The 20,141-nt window shown below is 34.6% G+C and overlaps 1 protein-coding gene across 6 annotated transcripts in view; it reads right to left on the reverse strand.

Moving 5' to 3' along the window:
* Positions 1–20,141, reverse strand: part of LOC150098829 (PHD finger protein 14) — a 570,499-nt gene that overhangs the window by 14,602 nt on the left and 535,756 nt on the right. Inside the window, exon 23 of one of the 6 annotated variants that reach the window (XR_016549471.1) lies at positions 2,665–2,776. The exons of the other annotated variants lie outside the window; for them this stretch is intronic. The gene's annotated coding sequence lies outside the window, so the exon portion shown is untranslated. The remainder of the gene's footprint in view (positions 1–2,664; positions 2,777–20,141) is intronic. 6 annotated transcript variants of the gene reach the window in all.

Below are 20,141 nucleotides of genomic sequence, written 5' to 3' on the forward strand. Positions count from 1 at the left end.
CCTTTGGTCTATATCTATCCACCTCTTTTGGTAGCCGATATCTTTACATCCTAGATAGATGTAGTTTCCATTTCTCACTACATTCCTTGATCTTTTCATTTATGTTATAAATATCTAGTTCTTTTCTGATGACATGTCCTATATGGTCCAATTTTTTGCATCTCCTTTAATTGTTCTTTCTTAAAAAATCTCATCTCTGCAACTTGTATTTTACTCCTATCAGTGGCTTTTCCATATCACTCCTACAACTCTGATGATTTTATCAATCTAGTGCAATTTTGGTATCTCATTCAATACTTCATTTTTTCCATTATTAGTCTTATTTTCAAGCAATATGTCCAGCTCACTGCCATCTCAGATGTTTTACTCCTTTTTTTTATTATGTCAGAGATTGTAGTTTTATATCCAAGTATTTATTTTCCAATTCAGTTTTGTGATCTTTCCAGTTATGGTGTTGTGTTGTTTTTAAGTTTAGGTTTCCTTGACATTTAATGTCCATGTTTCATAGCCACATATCAACACAGAAAATACACTGATTAAAAACTTTCCTTTTTAAGAAATTGGCCTTGGAATATTGACTAATCATCCAAATGTTTTCCAGCCAAGCATCATTTGTCTTTTGACTTCTTTTCTATGGTATTTTGATCCACTGATATTATTCCTTGGCAGATATAGTGATTCATTCATTCAGTTTTATCAACATGGATTTTTATTCTTTTTTCGCTGTGCATCCTTGGCCAAGATTTTGTAGATCATCTCCTGATCTACTTTTACTTGTTTATGCTTAACTGTAATTGTAGTTTTACCAAAGATGGACTATGTGATTTAGTCTGAATATCTGATTTGAAATATCAATAATCTAATTCAGAGTTACCTTTAGAAAAATGTCATTCTTTAGTAGGGCCTCTGATATGACAGTATTTAGAGCATGCCCAGATTTGGCCACCTTTCAAGTGGAGAGGATTCAGAGGTAACTAAGATGATGAAAGGTCTATGAAATGTGCCTTATAAGGATAGACTAAAGGTTGGTGGATTACAAAATTTGTTTGAAAAGAATTTTACAGAACAGATGCAGAAGAAATTTTTTATATATTAGAGAAGGTTAGGAGAACAAGGGGTCACCCTCAGATGTTACTAAGGGTTCTCATGTAAGGAATAGATTTTCTGCTGAGAGGGTGATTAAAAACGTAAATGGGTTGATAGTGATGGTTTGGGTTTGTTATCAGTAACTGAGTTTAAGGAAAGGTGTTATAGGCTTTCTTTCTTTCTTAATCCTCCCTTCTTCTACCTATTATTGTCAAGGTATTCTTGTAACCATAACCATACTTGAGGATAAGGTGGTTAGCCTTATGCCTCCCGACGTGTCCTATGTCTGTAGATGCGTGTGTTCATGGGGCCAGTTTGCCTGTTCTTGGGGATGAAAAACCTGGTGAAAAAACCCCTTATCCCCATATGAGACTGCCTAACTCACCTTTCGTTGAAAGAGACCACATAAATTCCTCACATCATAGACAAGATTCAAACCCAGGTCTTTCTTACCACAGGGCTTCGTCTATACTGAGCTATAGAGGCTTGGTATTATAGGCACTGTGGCATAATGGTTGGTATGATCTTGTCACGAGTCTTAGGCCTCCATGGAAATCCCCAGATAACAATAACAACAAACAACAATAATAATAATAATAAACAGAATGGAGATGAAAGATTAGTAAAACAGATTTTTTGAAACAAAATATGGCAGAAAAAATACACAAAAGAAAATCAAAATGTAGACAGTTAACATATTTAGGGATACTTGAAAGATTCAAACATAAGAGGCTATCAAATCAGAGATGCAACAAATAATGGATTAATTAGCAAGTCAGTTAGAAACAAATCATGAAATATTATTTGTGTTAGACCACCACAATAGCTGGTACATCCTTTTTGGTATTACTATACATCAGAGAAAATAATTATTTCCAAGAATTATTATACCATTAAATTATTATATTATTTACAAGGATATTTCAGCTGACTAGTAGATGAGATCCCAGGAAGAATTTAAAGCAATCATCTTGGCAGCAGATGAATCTCTTAAAAATTCATTATACTGAACACACATATACACAAAGGAGAGAATGTTTTTCACATATGACAAAATACTTAGAGCTACTTATAGTGAGGTCATATTTCACATATGGAAATCAACATGAATATAATTTTATACATAAACTTGAGTTTTATCAAAACTTGATTTGAAAAGGGGCAGGAAAACAAATCTTTGAAACGTTATTTCAGAAAAAAAAATTTCTAAAAGAGAAAAGCATTAAATTTGAAAACTTTATTAAATTGATGCCTGCATTTTCAATAACATTTTAAAAATTTGGATTTTAAATATTAGAAGTGCAGACTGAAAAAAAAAAAAAAAAAAGCAAGGTGAAAGATACTATACAGTTTCAAAAATTGTTACTTTTTTTAATGAGAATTTTTCTTTATCTCTCTCTCTCTCTTTTTTTTTTTTAAACTTTCACTATCTTAATAACAATAAAGTGATGTGCTGTGAGATTCTGTAATGTACTGGAGTGCAAAATAAGCTCAAAAATAACATTTTAATTTAGGTGATGTGAGTGTAGAATAATGTTTGTGAGTTTCAAAATGGTTAAATATTGTATAATGACTTACTGGAATGTGTTCTGAAGAACATGAAAGGCCTATTGGTCTTCAATATACGTTGCATCTTCACTAACAGAAAGTCTCATAAGCTGAATTCTTATTTGCAGCCATCTGCTTGGCACTGCAAACAGAATGGTTTCTTTGATATATTTTTAAATGCTTATCTTAAACTGACCTAACTCAAAACTTTGCCATCTGCTAGCAAATCACTTTTTTTGTTACTTTTTGTATTCATAATAAATTAAGCTAACAATATTAATTATTATAATCTGTATTTTTCTAGTTTACTAATTTTTATATTCAGCAATGATACAAAACATAAATTTAGCTTATCTGTTTAAGCACTTCCAGTGGCTAGTGAAAACTGGTAAATGAAATAAGAGCAAAAGACCAAAAGAAACAAAATATTTTATGAATTAATTCTCATGGAGGCATAAAATATATACAATTCCATGAATGTATTTGTCACTACAAAAACATATTTCACACTACATATTCCTAAAGCCGAAGCTAGCTTGATAATGTTGTTTTATTTGACCAGAGGACTTAAACAATGTGGTTTAATAAACCAATAATGCAGTACACTGAAACTTATTAATTTGAATAAATATATAGTCCACACACACAACCAAATGAAACTGACATATATTGGTTTATATAATTAGTGTATAAATTTAAATGATATTAAAAGTACTTTGATTTGGAAGTGAAGATCAAATAATTCAGTAAACCATTAAATAATGTATTATATGAATATTCTGTGCTCTTAGATCTCAGCAGATGACTAGTAATTAAATAATTTTTTATTATTCATTTTTTTAAATCAACCCCATACACAAGAAGTCTCAAGCCCTATAAAATGACAGCAGCATGTGGGCAAGTGATTACAGAAAAGAAAGGAATCTTGTAGTGTGTTTTTTGAAGAACCGAGAGTTGTAATCTTTTGGGAAAAACAGTATGGGAAAGACTCTTTCAAAGGAAAGAGATATATGGAATGAAAGAAGAAGATGAGGAATTAGTTTAAGTCTGGAGCTGAAATGATATATGTTGACCAGCAGCTGCCTGGTTTGTACATAATTAGAGGGAAGTGGAAGAATGATGATCAGCTCAGTGGGACAGCATCCATGGAAATAACTATAGAAAAAAACACAATGCAGAAACAGAGCACCTATGGAAAAGTGATTGGATAGAGTCAGTCATCTATTAAGTGAGTAGCCCTTTTCTGAATGCAATCATGCAACAAGCATTGTCAGGTTGGGTAGATTTGGGATTTATAAAGTGTCATTTATGTATAGTCGTCAGAATTATGAGAGCAATAAGAGCAGACAATGAAGGCAACAAAATGTGGCAAAGAAATTCTGAGTTAAATCAGATCATATAAAGTAGGATCACACAAATAAACCCTATACAAATGTGCTTATATTTAACAAAAAAAAAATGTTATGAGTTCAGCTAGTGTCAATTTTTATTACTAGTGACCATAATCAAAATAATTATATAGTATACTTCTATTTTATATTAATAATTACACTTTGATTTTGAAAAAGTCTTTAATAGACTGTGCATGAAAAAAAATTGGTAAGTAACATATAACAGACGGATTAATTACTAGATTATTGAATTGGATTGGTGACTGGCTGTCAGGCAGTTAATCAGCAAGTTGTGCATGGGGGCACTAATGTATCTTGAATGAGTAAAGTCACTAGTAGTGTGGTGTAGGTGTATTTTGTGGGTCATTATTGTTTAAGATATGCAACTTGAGATATGCAACTGTTTGCAGATAGTGCAAAGGTAGGGAGAATAATGAAGAGTCAAGCAGACATGGTTCTACAGGAAGATCTGAGTACACCGTATGGGTGAGCAAAAAAGTGGCAAAGTGTAAGGTCTTGAAATTTGATAGGCAAGGATGGAATGCAAAGTATAAAACTAGTGGAGAAAATGAGAGATCTGGAAGTGGTGGTGAACACTTACCTGAAGTTCAGGATCACACTGCTAAGTTGGGAAATCATCACAATAGATTATGACACTGATGATGAGGAGGAGAACCTTGATGTGCAGAAGTAAAGAGCTCATGAATCCACTATACAATACAATGCCTTAATTAGGTCTCAAGATGGACTATTGTGTGCAAATTTGGTCAATGATTTTCATGGAGATGAAGATAATATATCAGAAAGGGTCTGCAGAAGATGACTAAGGTGGTTTCCAGTCTGTGGAATACGGGAGTATATAAGGATAGATTGAGTGAATGTGATTTGCACAGCAGGAGGGTATGATTGAGATATAAGTTGGTAAGGGGCTATTACCAGTTTAATGTAGAAGAGACTTTTTTTTTTTCATAGAATGAAGGGAGATAGGAGAACAACAAGAGGCCATCCTTGAACATTGTATAAGGAAGGCATCAGTAAGGGAGAATGGAGAAGTTCTTTGCATGGAAAGTGGTTGGTGAATGCAGAAACATTTGAGTTTAAGGCACAGTTTGATGAACTTTGTGTGTGACACTGCAGACCTCTCATGATGAGTCTTTTGACTCCATGGAGATCTGGCACTAATGATAATAGCAACAACAATATAAAAGGGCACAAATTTTTGCTCTGGTTCTGTTAATAATAATGTTTTTTTATTTCTCTCACATTTTTCCTTTATTCACTCCTGCTATTTTTCATTAAAAGAACTGATATATCACGATTCCAGCCATCTTGGTCCTAAATCATATAATCATTTTGGTTTTCATGCATACTTTCTTCAATTATATAAAACTGCACAGTTGAGATAACAAGAAAGGAGAGAAAAACCTACAAATAACTACACACTTTTATACCTTTTTTTTTTAAATTACTACAAGGCTTACTTAACTATTTTTTTAGTTAAGTAAGACTTGTAGTAATTCGCCTACTTATTTATTATCAAAACACCTTGTAGGTCTCCTTAAGGCACACACATCTGCAATTCGGATACTTACATACGTAATTCACAACATTTCGTGGAGAAATTAAGCAACATCTCGATCTCCAATACCGATCTTCTGGCAATCCTGGATGTTACATCTTTATTCACCAACATTCCAGTAGAGGATGTAATCAACATTTTAAGAAGCCTCTTCCCCCAAGACATTACTTCTCTGTTCCATCATTGTTTAAAATCCAACTTTTTCCTATAGAATAAAACTATTTATCAACAATTATCAGGCCTTGCAATGGGAAGCCCATCTTGTGCGGATCTCTTCATGGAGAAATTCGAGAGTAAAATTTTATCTCCACTAGACCCTAAACTTGCAGTGTGGTGGAGATATGTGGACGACATTTTTATTGTTTGGAAAAACACTGAAAAGGATCTGTTCGAGTTTCTAAGCAAGATCAACTCTTTGCACCACAAAATTAAATTCACTTTAGAACTTGAGAAAGAAAACCAATTACCATTTCTGGACACTTTAATTACGAAACAAACAGATGGATGCATCAGCCTTACAGTCTATCGCAAACCAACCAATACAGGTCGATTCTTGCACTTCACTTCTTCACACATTTCTCAGAAACTTAGCATTGTATACATACTAAAAATAGAGCCTCTCTCATTAAGATAGATGATAAAGACCTCAAAGATGAACTCTCCTTGATATCAAATAACCTTACAAAGAATGGTTATCCTAGAAAATTGATCCACAAGATACTTTTCTGTGACTCCCACACAAAGACAACCTGAAGATATACATTATAATTCCACTATTGTAATTCCGTATACAGGGACAGTTTCCAATAAGATTGCCAGACTCCTCAAGCCACATGGAATACGAGTGGCCTTTAAACCTTCAAAGACTATCTGCCAATTCTTAAGATCTCCAAAACACAGTCATCCTTTTTTACAAATATGCCGGAGTCTACAACATCCCCTGCTCGTGCGGCTTGAACTATATTGGCCAGACTTCTGAAAGTTTTAAAATCAGGAAAAAGGAACACATAGGAGACGTAAACAATAACAGAGAAGACAAATCAGGGTTAGCCTTTCATTTCTCTAGGATAAACCATACCATAGAATTGGACAAAAGCTCCATGCCCTACTTACAGGAGGATTTCCACTCCCGAATGATAAAAGAAGCCACAATAGTTATTTGTTCAAAACAAAACCTAAATAGAAACCAAGGATTAATTCCGCCTGAGATCTGGAAGACCCTCATTAGATCTTTAAACTTGCCAGAATTAAATTTTGCTACAAATTATAGAACATTCCTACATAACAACATGTGAAATCATACATGTTCTATGTGTGTGATGAACGCGTTCTTCTGTTTTTTGTAAAAATGCAATTATATTTGGTTCATTTACAGTTTTAGTGTTTAAGTGGTCTTACATCTATATATCTTTTACCCTGAAAAAGCCAACAGCTATAGTTGGTGAAACTAGTTGGTATAACTTAGTTTGAAATAAATCTGATCTACAAACCCAAATAGAAGTCTATCTTTCTTATTATACTCATTCTTTCACTTCCCTTCGATTCTAATTAGTGCAGCTTTTTATTAGTCAAAAATTTTTTTTGTAGCCTACTTGAGATACACTTTTATGGTAAATGACTCGCGGTCCAAATTGAGTTTGACACTCCTGACATAAAGCTTGAAAAGATTTATGTCAGGAGTGTATGAGATAAATGTTGGCCATCAGATAAGTTCAAATTAGGACAACCTAATAATGCTTTACACCTTTCTTTGTAAAGTAATTCCATAAGGAATCCATTCTTGTGCAATATTTTTATGTTCTTCAAAAGGCCCTGTGTTTAGTGAAGATGTGTGTTCTGCAAGACCTTCACTATTCAGGTTCATGAAACACGATGTATGTTTTATGTTCTTTGTGATGAACAGAAGTAGATCTTCCAGACTGTCTAAAAACAATAGGCCACAAGTGGTGCAAAGAATTCTGTTAGATGCCTGGAAAGTTTAAAGAGGAAAGCTTGTCTTTAGAAAAGAAAGACAAGTTTAAATTTTCTGGACTACGTGAAATGCTGCGTAAATATTGAAAGGGTTGAGAATTTTTGCAATACATGCTAATGTTCACCACACATGGCATTTGCCACTTCAGACCTCTAATAAGCTGGGAAGTGGTATTTTACTGGGAAATGAAGAACACCTGCTACCTAGTGTCTAGCTGGCATTTTCTCAAACTAGGAAGGTATTTTTTTGTAGTGGGAATGTTCACTGCAAATGCCGGAGCACCCTTTTGTGGAAACAGGACACACTGCGGGAAGGTGGGACTGACTTGACAGGGAGAGGCTGTATATTGTGCATCTGCCCATTAGTGGCCCAAGTGTATATTACACTTTTGGCTTCTTGACCTTTTGACTAAGATAAAAGTGTAGTATCGATTCTTATCAGCTGATATTATTATTATCTGAGACCTCCAGGGAGTCAAGGACTCATTGAGGGAGGCTATAAATCACCCAAACCAGCTGTCATACTGTCCCTTAAATTCATTCAAACTAGATTCACTCACTACCCCTAAAGGCAAACTATTCCACTCACTCACTGCTCTGGAGGAGAAAAACCTAGCTCTTACCCTTATCTTGATTGTGAACAAACTTAATTTCCATGGATGTCCCTATGTTCTCCCCCAACCTTCCATATATGAAAAATTTCATCAGAAGATATCCTATAACACCCATTCAAAAGTTGATAGACTTCTATCATATCACCCCTCTTTCTCCTGTTAACCAGAGTCTGTAATCCACATACTCGCAATCTGTCCACATAATCTAAATCCCATAATCTGGATATAATCTTTGTAACTCTTCTTTGCATCCTTTCCACAGCTTCTTTATCCCTTTGGAACCCGGGAGACCAAATCTGCACACAGTAATCAGGTATGGTCTTATCAAAGCCTCATAAAGAGGCAAAATGACTTCCTTATTCTTACATGTCAAAGTTTGCTTCAACATTGCAATTATCCTCTGAGTTATATTTGCAACTTTTGCTATGTGACCTTTGAACTTCAAATTTCTATCCACCAATACACCAAGATTCCTTGCCTCCTCAGTTTCTTGTAGTATGACTCTGCTAATATAATATGCCACTGGAAATCTCATCATGCCAAAGTGAATAACTTTACACTTACTAACATTAAACTGATAGCATTTTCGTTTGCCAAAATTTCCAGACAGTAGAACACTGTAAACAAATATAGCTCTACGACCTGCTAATGTTAATGTCAGTTTGCCCATGTGCTATAGATAAAATTAACTAATTATAATGTTTTAAGTTGAAATGGGTCAGGGTAATATTGGGAGACATTACTAAATAAAATATGTGACAAGTATGATGTATCATATAATTTGTTTTTATAATGTGTTCAAAAATTAACTGTAAATTACAACTTCTGAAAGCAAAAATTTTGTGCATACTGTTACTAGGTGTGTGTGTGCTGTCTTTTTTGACTAATGTATATTATGCACGTGCACACAGCTTAGAGGGGACACTAGCTTTAGTGAGACTGTTATCATTATTTACAATAGTTACAATTCAATAGTTCCTGCTTCTTCTGCTCCCGAAGAAGAAGAAATTACTAGCATTCTACTTACAAGTGTCAAGGAAGTATAAGAATGCCCTGCTAAAATTCTCCCTCCTCTCAACATTCACGTAACATTTCATCTGGTTTGAAGAATCCTATTTTTCTTTCTTCTTCTAAAAACAAACTTCCCCATTAAGCTTTCCAGGTGTCTAATTAGCCAGGAGGCAGTCTATTTATTCTTGAGAATCTACATAAAGTGATATGAGTGCTTTCAACATGAATGCCAAAAAAAACCCGAATGACCAATGTATGGGAAAGGAAGGGGGAGAATGGGCAACCAAGAGTACAAAGACAGAAAATGAACAAAACGTTTGAAATAAGATATTAAGTGCTATAGATATACAGAAAAGAAAGTATAAAAACAAATATAAAAATAAAACCATTCATTTTAGCAGAAGCTAGCTACAATAGCAAGAAGAACACGATACAACAAAACTATATCAATAACAAGATGTGTGATTACAAATACAGTATAAAATATGTTTAAAAAATAAGCAAGAAAAAAAAAGTCAAGAGCAAATATAAAATAAGTGAAAAATTAAATGATCTCTTAAAAAGAGAACCTATGGGAATACTGCAAGTCACTAAAGAACTAGGAAAAATATTAAATATTAATGTGAGAAAACTCACATTAAACAAAATATTGCAATTCTTTGAAGGGAAGGTGGTTATAAACAAAAAATAACAGAAGACCTGAAGTAGTAGTCTTCAGAGCATATAAAGATCATTGGTTCTTTACCCTTGATCTTTATATGCTCTGAAGACTATTGTTAACTAACATTATACACACCAAACAGTATAATGTTAGTTAACAATATAACATAAATGATGGCCCTCAGTGGATAGTGTTTTCACTATCCAACCTAGTTTTTTTCCTATTTTTTAATGTGTTTCCCCACCTATGAAAGGTTATTGTAGACCTATAGTATATCTGTGGGCTAAGAATTTTTTTTGCCATTAATTTTAATCAATTATATATATATATATATATATGTTATTATTATTATTATTATTATTATAGCATACATACATACATACATACATATATATATATATATATATATATTTTTTTTTTTTTTTTGTAAAAGAATTAATAAATAAATAAAATTTTTAAATTTATTTTTGCATAGTCCAGAAACCCTGCTCTAGAGACCAAACATAGAACTTATTCAAGCCACTTCAGGCTTCCAATAAGTTCTATGTTTGGTCTCAATGTTCTTCATGTTTCACCTAAAAACAATCATAAACATCCATGCCTATAGTGGGATTCGAACCTGTGACCTGTTGGTTGGAGAGTGGGTACACTAATTACTCAGCCAACCAGGACAGCAAAATACTGTTGGTATCATGTTATTTGATGTTATAACAATTGCAAATGTGATGACTTTCATAATTTGAAATGTTCAATAGTTTGCTGATGACGCAAAGATAGGCAGGGCAATCAGGGATGCTACTGATACAGATTTAAAAAGGCTGGAAGTGTAAGCAAATATAATAGCTGCCATTTTAATGTTAGTAAATGTCAAGTTATGCACTTTGGTATGATGAGATATCAATGGCATATTATATTGGTGGGATTATGCTTGGAAAAACTGATGAGGCTAGTGTTTTTGGAGTTATGGTGGATAAGAAGTTGAATTCAAAGGTCACATAGTAAAAATTGAAAATACAACTCAAAGGATAATTGCAATGTTGAAACAAACATTGACATGTAAGGACAAGGAATTCATTTTGCTTCTTAACAAGAGCTTGATATGACCACACCTTGACTGCTGTGTGTGTAGATTTGGTTTCTTGGGTTCTGTAGTGATAAAGAAGCTGTGAAAAGGTTATAAAGAAGAGTTATAAAGATGATACTGGAATTATGGAATGTATATTATGAGTATAGACCGAGATTATGTGGACTGCAGATACCGGTAGAAAAGAAAGAGGAGTGATATGGCGTCTAACTTCTGAGAGGGTGTTATAAATTATTAAATAATGACATTTTTTGTTATATGGAAGGTGGGGAGAGGACAAGGGGACACCATGGAAGTTAAGTTTGCATGTGATTAAAAAAGAGGTGAGAGCTAGATTTTTTTCCTCAGAGATCAGTGAGAGAGTGGAAAAGTTTATTTGCAGAAGTGGTGAATACATCTAGTGTGAATGAGTTTAAAAGAAGGTAAGACAGCTGGTGGGAACGTGATGTATAGCCTCCATTGATGAGTCCTAGACTCTGTATATCTCTGATGATGCTAAGATAAGATTACTACCCTGCTCGCCAGAGGTCTGAAGTGGCCTCAAAAAGTTCCATGCTTGGAGCAAGATGTCTGGATTAATGAATCCCTAGACTGCCCATGGTGCTGACGTAGTACAGGTTTATTATATTAAACTTGACAAGAAATTATACTGTTAAGTTTATAAACTTTCATGGGTGTAATTCGCATAAAAAATAATAAAATAAAATAAAATAAAAATAAACTAAGTCAGTAAAATAAAATTTACTGACTTTTGAAAGAACCATTATGGAAGAGGTTTTTAAATATTATGGCATATCTTAGAAGATAATAACACAAGAAGCATATGATAAATACAAATGAGAAATAATGCATAATGTAAACTTTTCAAATGAAATCAGAGATAGTTATGTGTCTTCTATTCCAACTATCTTTCTGACTACAATGAGGTGGACAACGAGGATAACAAAGGATAAAAAAAAGTATGATGGAGCCAGAATGAGTATCATCATGGTCTGTTGATGGAGAAAATTCAGCACCTATATGTATATATGAAATGAGGTCAGAAAGAAAGAACATGTTTGCAGATGTTGACCATAAAAGAAGACAGATCTGGTTTGGCCAATTATACTTATAATATCAACCATGCCTTATGTAGAAAAGAACTTTTATTCCAGATTTCTTAAGGAATCTGTTATGGTCATCCATTCACATGGATCACTGAATAAAACCAAGGGCTGATACGAAGTGACATATGGAAATCTTTTATTAAATATTTTAACTTAGAGATTTCAACTTTGTAAACAATCACTTTCTATCGCTAGCTGCAGACAGCTAATGCATGCCATGCATTTTATGTTTATTGTCTATCATGAATTTATCTATTTGTATTGTAATGGCTTTTTGGCATTTAATCAACTTTGTGATTCACGTATTTCTCATTTTTTGATGTTTTTAACCTTGAAGAAGCTGCCAGTTCTATTTTATGATAGAACTGGCAGTAGGTGTATTTTACTTAATGTAATGACTAATAAATTCCTGTGTTTTATGAAAATATAAAGAATAATACAACTTAATTTTAACAAAAACTGGCTGCATGTATAACATAAGTAGATACTATTTTAATATAAATTTCAACTAACGTTTAATAGCAGTAACTGTGCATCTTCAGAAGCATATTGAAAAAATGAATACAAATAATATCTTGATATTGAAAATGATGTGCAGGACAAAAGTTAATTATTTGATGATAGTGCAAAGTTGGGGAGTGTGATAAGAGATATAACTGATACAGAATCTCTGCAGGTTGATTTGAATAAATAGAGTCTATGGACAAATTATAGTAAGGGGAAATTCAATGTTGCTAAGTGCAAATTTTGGACTGACGAAATTTCAAGCAACATATTATGTTAAGAGAGAATTTGCTACAGTAAAGTTAGAGAATAGGAAGCAATGAGAGTTAAAGTTTAGGATCACATGCTGCTAAGGTGGTTAAATCACCACATTAAACAACTGCAATGTTGAAGAGAACACTAATTTTTAGGAACAAGGAAGTTATCTTTCCACTTTACAATGCTTTGATAAGACCACATTTGACTACTATGCTCAGACATGGCTACCTAGCTCCCATGGAGACTATCAAAAAGATTCGAAAATCAAGATGATATCTAGCTTATAGAATTGTGCATGTGGGAGGGGGGGGTAGCAGGCTGAAGTCACAGAAGAATAAAAAAAAATATTAAGAAAAATAAAAATAAGATTTTTCTCTTCAAATACAAGATCTGTACTTTCATTGTTAAGATAAAGAACTAAAACAAAATTAAATAAATTTCATAGGTACACTTATATTAATATGATTCTTTTTCCATCTTCCAGAAAAATAAATCATTTTTGACACTTAAAATATCATATACGCACTGATAATAAACTGTTTATAAAACAGTGGTGGCATTTCATATTGTTCATTTTTCATCCTGTTATCCAATTACCAGGAATGAAAATATCCTTTCATATGGCAGTATCAAAACAAAATTCTATGCAGAAGAAACCATCCTTTAAGAATTAAGAGAATGAATAGGTAACACTGTGGAAATGTTTAGTATATTGAATGGACACTTATGACAGGAATTGCGACATTTTTAATCATCTAAGCTTTTGTATGTTGGAAAACTTTCTGTGACTCTCAGTGCAGCTTTTTTTTCCTTTTTTTTTTTTGTATGCTACCATCCTAAACAAACATAAAAACTAGAAGCAATTTTGATGACAGTGAACAGAAACTCACAGCTAAACAAAATAATTCACTTTTTTGGTATATTTGATAATTATACAAATATGATATTTAGAGTGAATTAATATGAATAATCTTTTTACACAGATATGCCATTATTAATGTTTAGTAACCATAACAGTAGCTTCCTAAAATTTCTTTATGATATCCAAAAGAGGACAATCCATTCCATTCTGTTTCCGCTACTAGAACGTTCATCTGCGGTTTTAATTACATTTGTCAACATCATTCTCATTTTTTGAATGCTTCAGTCTATTATTCTTCTTTCATTCATCCTAGCAGTCAACAAACCTTGCACATTTTTGATGTATATGTATATCAATTTTTGCAATGGGAAAAAAAATGATCTTTGAGTTGAAACTTTCTACACACTGTTGATGTGCACTTCAATACATATGCAATTTTTGAAATGTCAACACCAGAGAACAAATCCAAAGAAACAAAATTAAAATAACAAACACAGGCCAACACCTATATTGCTTGGAAAGAAGTCACAGACACCCCATGGACCAGGTGCATCATGTCATGTAATGAGACACACATGATTGCAGTTGGTATAAATTGGAGGAATATGATGTTTCAAAGTCAATACAACTGTGTCTGGGTGAAATGGCTGTGAGAAGGGAACTGAGGAAGTTTGAAAGAGACATTGTGATAGGATGCCATGTTGCAAGCCTATCTGTTGGCAATTGTTGACAAACTGGGCCATCCCAGGTCAGCAGTCAGTGACACCATACTGAGATGGAAGCACAGGGAGTCATTGCAACAGTGGACAGTGGACGACTCACCACACTCATTGAACGTGACTGTAGGGTGCTACGAAGGATAATATGTAAAAACCGCTATTCATTGGCCGAAAAGTTGAATGCGGAGTTCCAGGCATCGACTAGAACACAAATCTGCACAAAAACATTCAGAACCGAAGCTCACAACATGGATTTCTATGGCAGGACAGGAATATGCAAGCCCCACATTACCTAAACTAACATGTAGCATAGTCTTCAGTAGTGCAAAGAGCATGTACAGTGGAATGTGGAAACTTGGAAAGCTTGTTATGGAGCAATGAATCACGCTATACCCTCTACTGAGCAGATGCCCAGTGCTCTTACCAGAGCACGTAACCTCAACTATATGAAATTCAGAGGTGGTAGTGTTATTGTATGGTCCTGTGTTTCCTGGTTTGGCCTCCTACCTCTGTTTGTGGTACCACGAACATTGAACTCTGAGAGGTATCTGAACATTCTATACAATGCAGTGCTTCCTACTCTGTAGCATTTCTATGGAAATGACCATTGTTTCTTTCAGCAAGACAATGCACCATGTCATTGCAGTGAAAGGAGGTCCTACATTTTATTAAGGTGAGTGCAATGGCTTTGTTCCTCACACTATGTTGTCCATTGACTTCTTTCCAAGCAGCATATTTAGTCTGAAAAAATGAAGGAGCACTATTACCAAAAAAAAAAAAAAAAGTTGCACAATACAAATTACATTTTCTTAGCACATTTCAAAAACACTGTCACATTCTTTCACAACACTATTTTAGAGAGGAATTTGATGCACCATTCCAAATGTGAAAGCAGTATTCTAAGTTTGGGCAGATATTTGGGATTCATACAGAGTAACATCTTAAACAGACAATGGTACAAAGTGTTTTGGAGGCTGAGGGTGTTACAGAAGTGATGTGTTTGTGCTAGGAAAGACTAGAGATAAGGTAAGCATTAAGTAACGCAAAGAGCTACGGTCTTTTTTTGAGAAAAAAAGAAAAAGAAAAAAGAAACCGTGTTTTAGAAGTAGCGAAGATGAATAGATTGTCATTATCTCCCAGTAAAGGATGGTATGGAAATCAGTGTTTAGGGTACTGGTTGTAGAAGACCTTGAAGTTAGGATATTTGGGCACTGCACATTTTGTCATATGAGTTGGAGGAATGGAGAGGGCTATCATCATCAAAACTGTGAATAGAGTTTGAGGTGGGTAAAAGACGATTGTTTATGTATAAGAGGAAAAGGGTGAATAATACAACAGATGCCAGAGGAATACCTACATTAGGAGAGAAATCTGAAGCAAGACCACTATTCACCTACAGTTGATTACTCCAATTACAAACAACAGAATGCAGACCATAAGATAGAAGTTTACTGAGAAATCCTCTATTCCAGATCCTATCAAATGACTTGGAATATCAAGTGTAACATTATACTGATTTCTATAAACTTTTCCATGGAATGTGCCCATAGGTACACAAAAAGATCTGTTGCAGACCTTGAGTGGTAGAATCCAAACTGGAGATAACTGATTAGATAGCTCTCCAGGTGATGAAGTTGAGTGTTAATGACCTCCTCCATTACTTTAGAGAACACTGAGATAAAAGCAACAAACAGTTTGATGACAGACATTCATCTCCTTTTTTTTGGGGGGGGGGAAGAGAAGCAGATACTAGCTAAATTTATATAATGATAAAGGATAGGAGGGACACCTTTCTTAAGTACAACAATGGGAGAGGGGATACCATCAGGACCGGAAGCCTTCTTGGCTGTGTAGGAGTTGGAAGAGAAGAAAAATACCATCAGGAGCTCAACTTTGTTTTTTAGGTGTTGCTGTTGTTGTAATAATGCTATCTGGGTTAGTGTGTGTGAGAGAGAAAGAGGTGGGTTGAAATTGCACCAATTGGCCTTTACAAGAGATTAGAAGGGCCATTTCCCATTTCTGCAAGAGGTAAGTAGTTTTCTGCATTTAGATCTTTCGAAGTTGGATTTGTAAATAGGAGATAAAATATGTTTTGCAATTGTTGCACTTCAGTGTAGGCTGAGAATGAAACCATTGCCTTGGCACATGTCTTGGAAAACATGACTTGGATACTGAGTAGGAATTCTGAACGGAGTGCAAAATGAAGGCTTCGTTCCAACATGGATAATTTCTGCTACACAACATGGCAAGTATCCAGAAACTGGAGAGCAGAAATAGTAGCCTGACCATGGAAAGGGGAAAAAAAAGGAAGTAAATATCCCCCAAGTCTTTTCACTTGGTAGTGTTGTAATGCCAATGGACATAATTTGAGAATGGCTGAAAGGAAGGGAATTCCACAAGAGATTAAAATTTGTATGAAATTATGGTCTGAGTTACTGAGAGTAGAGACAACCTCAACAATGTACCTTGAAGAAGAAGTGGTTAAGAGAAAGAGGTGGCTTTGGAGGGGTCCAGAGTGAAGTCTTGAAATTAAGATTGGGTAGGTTAGATAGGATGGGATGCAGAGTATATGTAAGCTAGGATGAGATGTAGGTTATACAATTAATGGGAAAATTTTGAAGGAGGTGAGAGAGAGAGAGAGAGATCTGGGAGTAGCAGCAGACAGAGTTTAGGTGTGACATTGCTAAAACTGTGAAAACATCACAACACATTATGGCAATGAGGAGGAGCTTGAAACAAAAAATGAAATGCTGGCCTGGTTAGCTGAGTGGTTATCGCACCTGCTCTCCAGCCAAAAGCCTGCAGGTTCGAATCCCGCTGTGGGCATGATTGTTTGTGATTGTCTGTGAATATACTATTGGTGGTGGTCGGCAGTAGATGATGAAAGTAGTTGCGGTTAGTGGAGTGGCAGAGACGGAAAGTTGTAGGTAGATGTCCTCCCTCGATGAGTCTTTGGACTCCCTGTAAGTGTTACGTAATAATAAAAAAAAGGTTATGTTTCACTTGTAAAAGACCTTAATCAGGCCACATATGGAGTACTGTGTGACAGGCACCTAATTTTCAAGGAGATAAAGATATCTTAAAGAGGGTTCAGAGAAGATTCACTAAGTTAGTGTTGGGTCTCTGGAATGAAAGATATGAAAAGAGATTGAGGGAATGCAAATTGGCCTGGCCTTGTGAATAAAAGAAGGAGAGGGAATATGATCGAGATGTATAAGTTGATGAGAGTTGTTATTAATTAATTAATGGTCAAACAAGAAGCTATCCTTGGAAACTGTATATGGAGGGTGTGAGCAACAGAGTGTGGCTGGTGAGCAGAATGCATTGCCTAAGAATGTGGTAAGTTCAGAAACTGTGAATGGGTTTAAGGCACAGTTCAATGATCTTTTTGCATTGTAAACATCCAATTTTTAACTCCATGGAGGTATGATGATAATATTTTTCATAACTTGCATTATTATAAGGCAGGATCACTGGTTATATTTTCTGCTACCATTTTGAGAATTCATTGAATGACTTTGCTTCTGAACTAAATAATGATGCATGAAGGTATTTACATGGGTTAGTTTCCTGGAGATTAAAAAAAAAAAAAGGCTACTTCACTGCCCTGTTTTAACTACTAGTACATCAAGGAATGGCATTTGTCATTTTCCAGTCAAGGTTTGTTTTTCGTTTTAAGATAACAGAGGCAGTTGAGAGCATGAAGCAAGTGTGTAATTGAATGAAATGTCTTGAAGCAAGGAAAATTAATTTATTGGGTCTTTGAATGACCTTAGGCATTATATAAGAGACAAGGACTAAGAATCTCGGATTTCATAATTTCACCAGAGAACATTATTGTGAATGAAGCATCAAATCTACCTCCACTTTAAGAGAGTGATTATGAGGTGATCACCTCAGTTGTGATGGTAGTCAGATGAAAACAATGTGAGTAAAGGATATAAGTCGAACAACAAGGCTAGGATTATGGAAAGATGAGAATACAGCTTACAGTAATAGCATGGAATGAGGAGATAGATGAAAAGGAGATTAATGCTGTTTGGGAATGGATCAAGAAAACTGAATGTATTCCACAGATCAAGGGTTAAATAAAATAGGTGTAAAGGAGAAAAACTAAGATATTAAAATAATTAGAACTAAAAGAAGACATTATGGAAGGCAATATAAGGTAAGAAGTAATAATAGTAGATAACAATGGTAGCAGCCTTGGCATATACCTGTTTAATAAGAGTCTTACAACAGCACAGGTTCTAAGGGAATTAAGAGGAGGTAAAAACTGATCCACTGCACAAAGTGGATCGGTTTTTGAAGACAATAAGGCTATGGTTACAAATTATAGGCCACCAATCTGTATATTTTGAGTTGTGGTTAAGGTACTAGAGAGATTACAGAGAGCTAGGCTATAGAAATAGGTTGATAACAGCAGTATTCTCTATGATTGTCAGCATGGGTTTGTTAAAGCAAAGTTGTGCTTTATAAATTTGCATATGTGCTATAACAAGGTGATGAATATTATACCACTTATACAATGGTATACTTAGATTTTGCAAATTCTTTTGATAGATTGCTACACAATAAACAGGTAGCTAAACTGAAATAGATGGGACTGGATAAAAGACTAGTGAGTTGGATAGGTGACTGGCTGTCAGGCAGGTATAAGCAAGTTATATATGATGGGTGCAGTGACCTGAAAGGAGAAAGTTACAAGTGGTGTTCTACAGGGATCTCTTCTGGAGCCACTGCTGTTCATCTTGCATATTAATAATATTTAGATAGGTTTAACTAGAGATATGCAACTGTTTGCAGATGATGCAAAATTAGAGGGAACAATGAGGAGTCAAGGAGATATTGTGGCCTTACAGGAGGAATTGAATGATTGTAAGAGTGGGGGCAGGTAAGTGAAACTATCAGTTCAATGTTGCAAAGTGTAAGTTCCAAAATTTGATAAGCAATGATGGAATGCAAAGTATACATGATGGGAAAACTTTGAAGGGGGTAGACAGAGGAAATGAGAGATGTGGAGATCTTGAGGTGTAGAAATAAAAAGGTTATGATTCTATTGTATATTCTACTGTATCTTGATTAGGCCTTATATGGATTATTGTGCAGAGATTTAGTCACCTGTCTTTCATGGTAATGAGGATATGTTAGAAAGGGTCCAGAGAAGATTCAAGAAGGTGGTAACTGATCTTTGGAATATGAAGACAGATTCAGGGTACACAATTTGCAAAGCCTTGTGAAGAGTAGAAGAAGGAGAGGTGATATGATTGTTACCAGGTTAATATGAAAAAAATTTTTCATAGAAATGGACGGGATGGGTAGAACAAGAGGCCATACCTGGAAAATGCATAACGAGAGTTGGAGCAGAATGGACTGCTTTTCCTGAGGGTATGCTGAATGCAGTCAAACTGAATGAGTTTAAGCACAGTTTGATGAACTTTCTGTGTGATAAAACCTTAACAAATGATAGTATGAGGCTATCCCAATTTCGGGAGGTTATCCTTTGCAACACTCCTCACATTTGTGCTAAGTGATTTTTTTTTTTTTTTAAATTATTATTATTTTCTTTCCATGAATTCTAAGAGTTGCAGTTACTAATAGATACAGTTCTCCTCTTGCAATTAATATCATGCATTGCAAGATGCACTTTGATTTGCAACTGTTATTCTAATTTGCTTTAATTTGTTTCCTATGTGAGTGACAACGGTCATGAAATGTGTCTGAAAATTCTGCCATTAATAAATTAC

This window comes from Typopeltis vanoorti, chromosome 15 (assembly GCF_054136105.1).
Source record: "Typopeltis vanoorti isolate ZY-2024b chromosome 15, IOZ_Tvanoo_1.0, whole genome shotgun sequence".
Classification (NCBI taxonomy): Eukaryota; Metazoa; Arthropoda; class Arachnida; order Uropygi; family Thelyphonidae; genus Typopeltis; species Typopeltis vanoorti.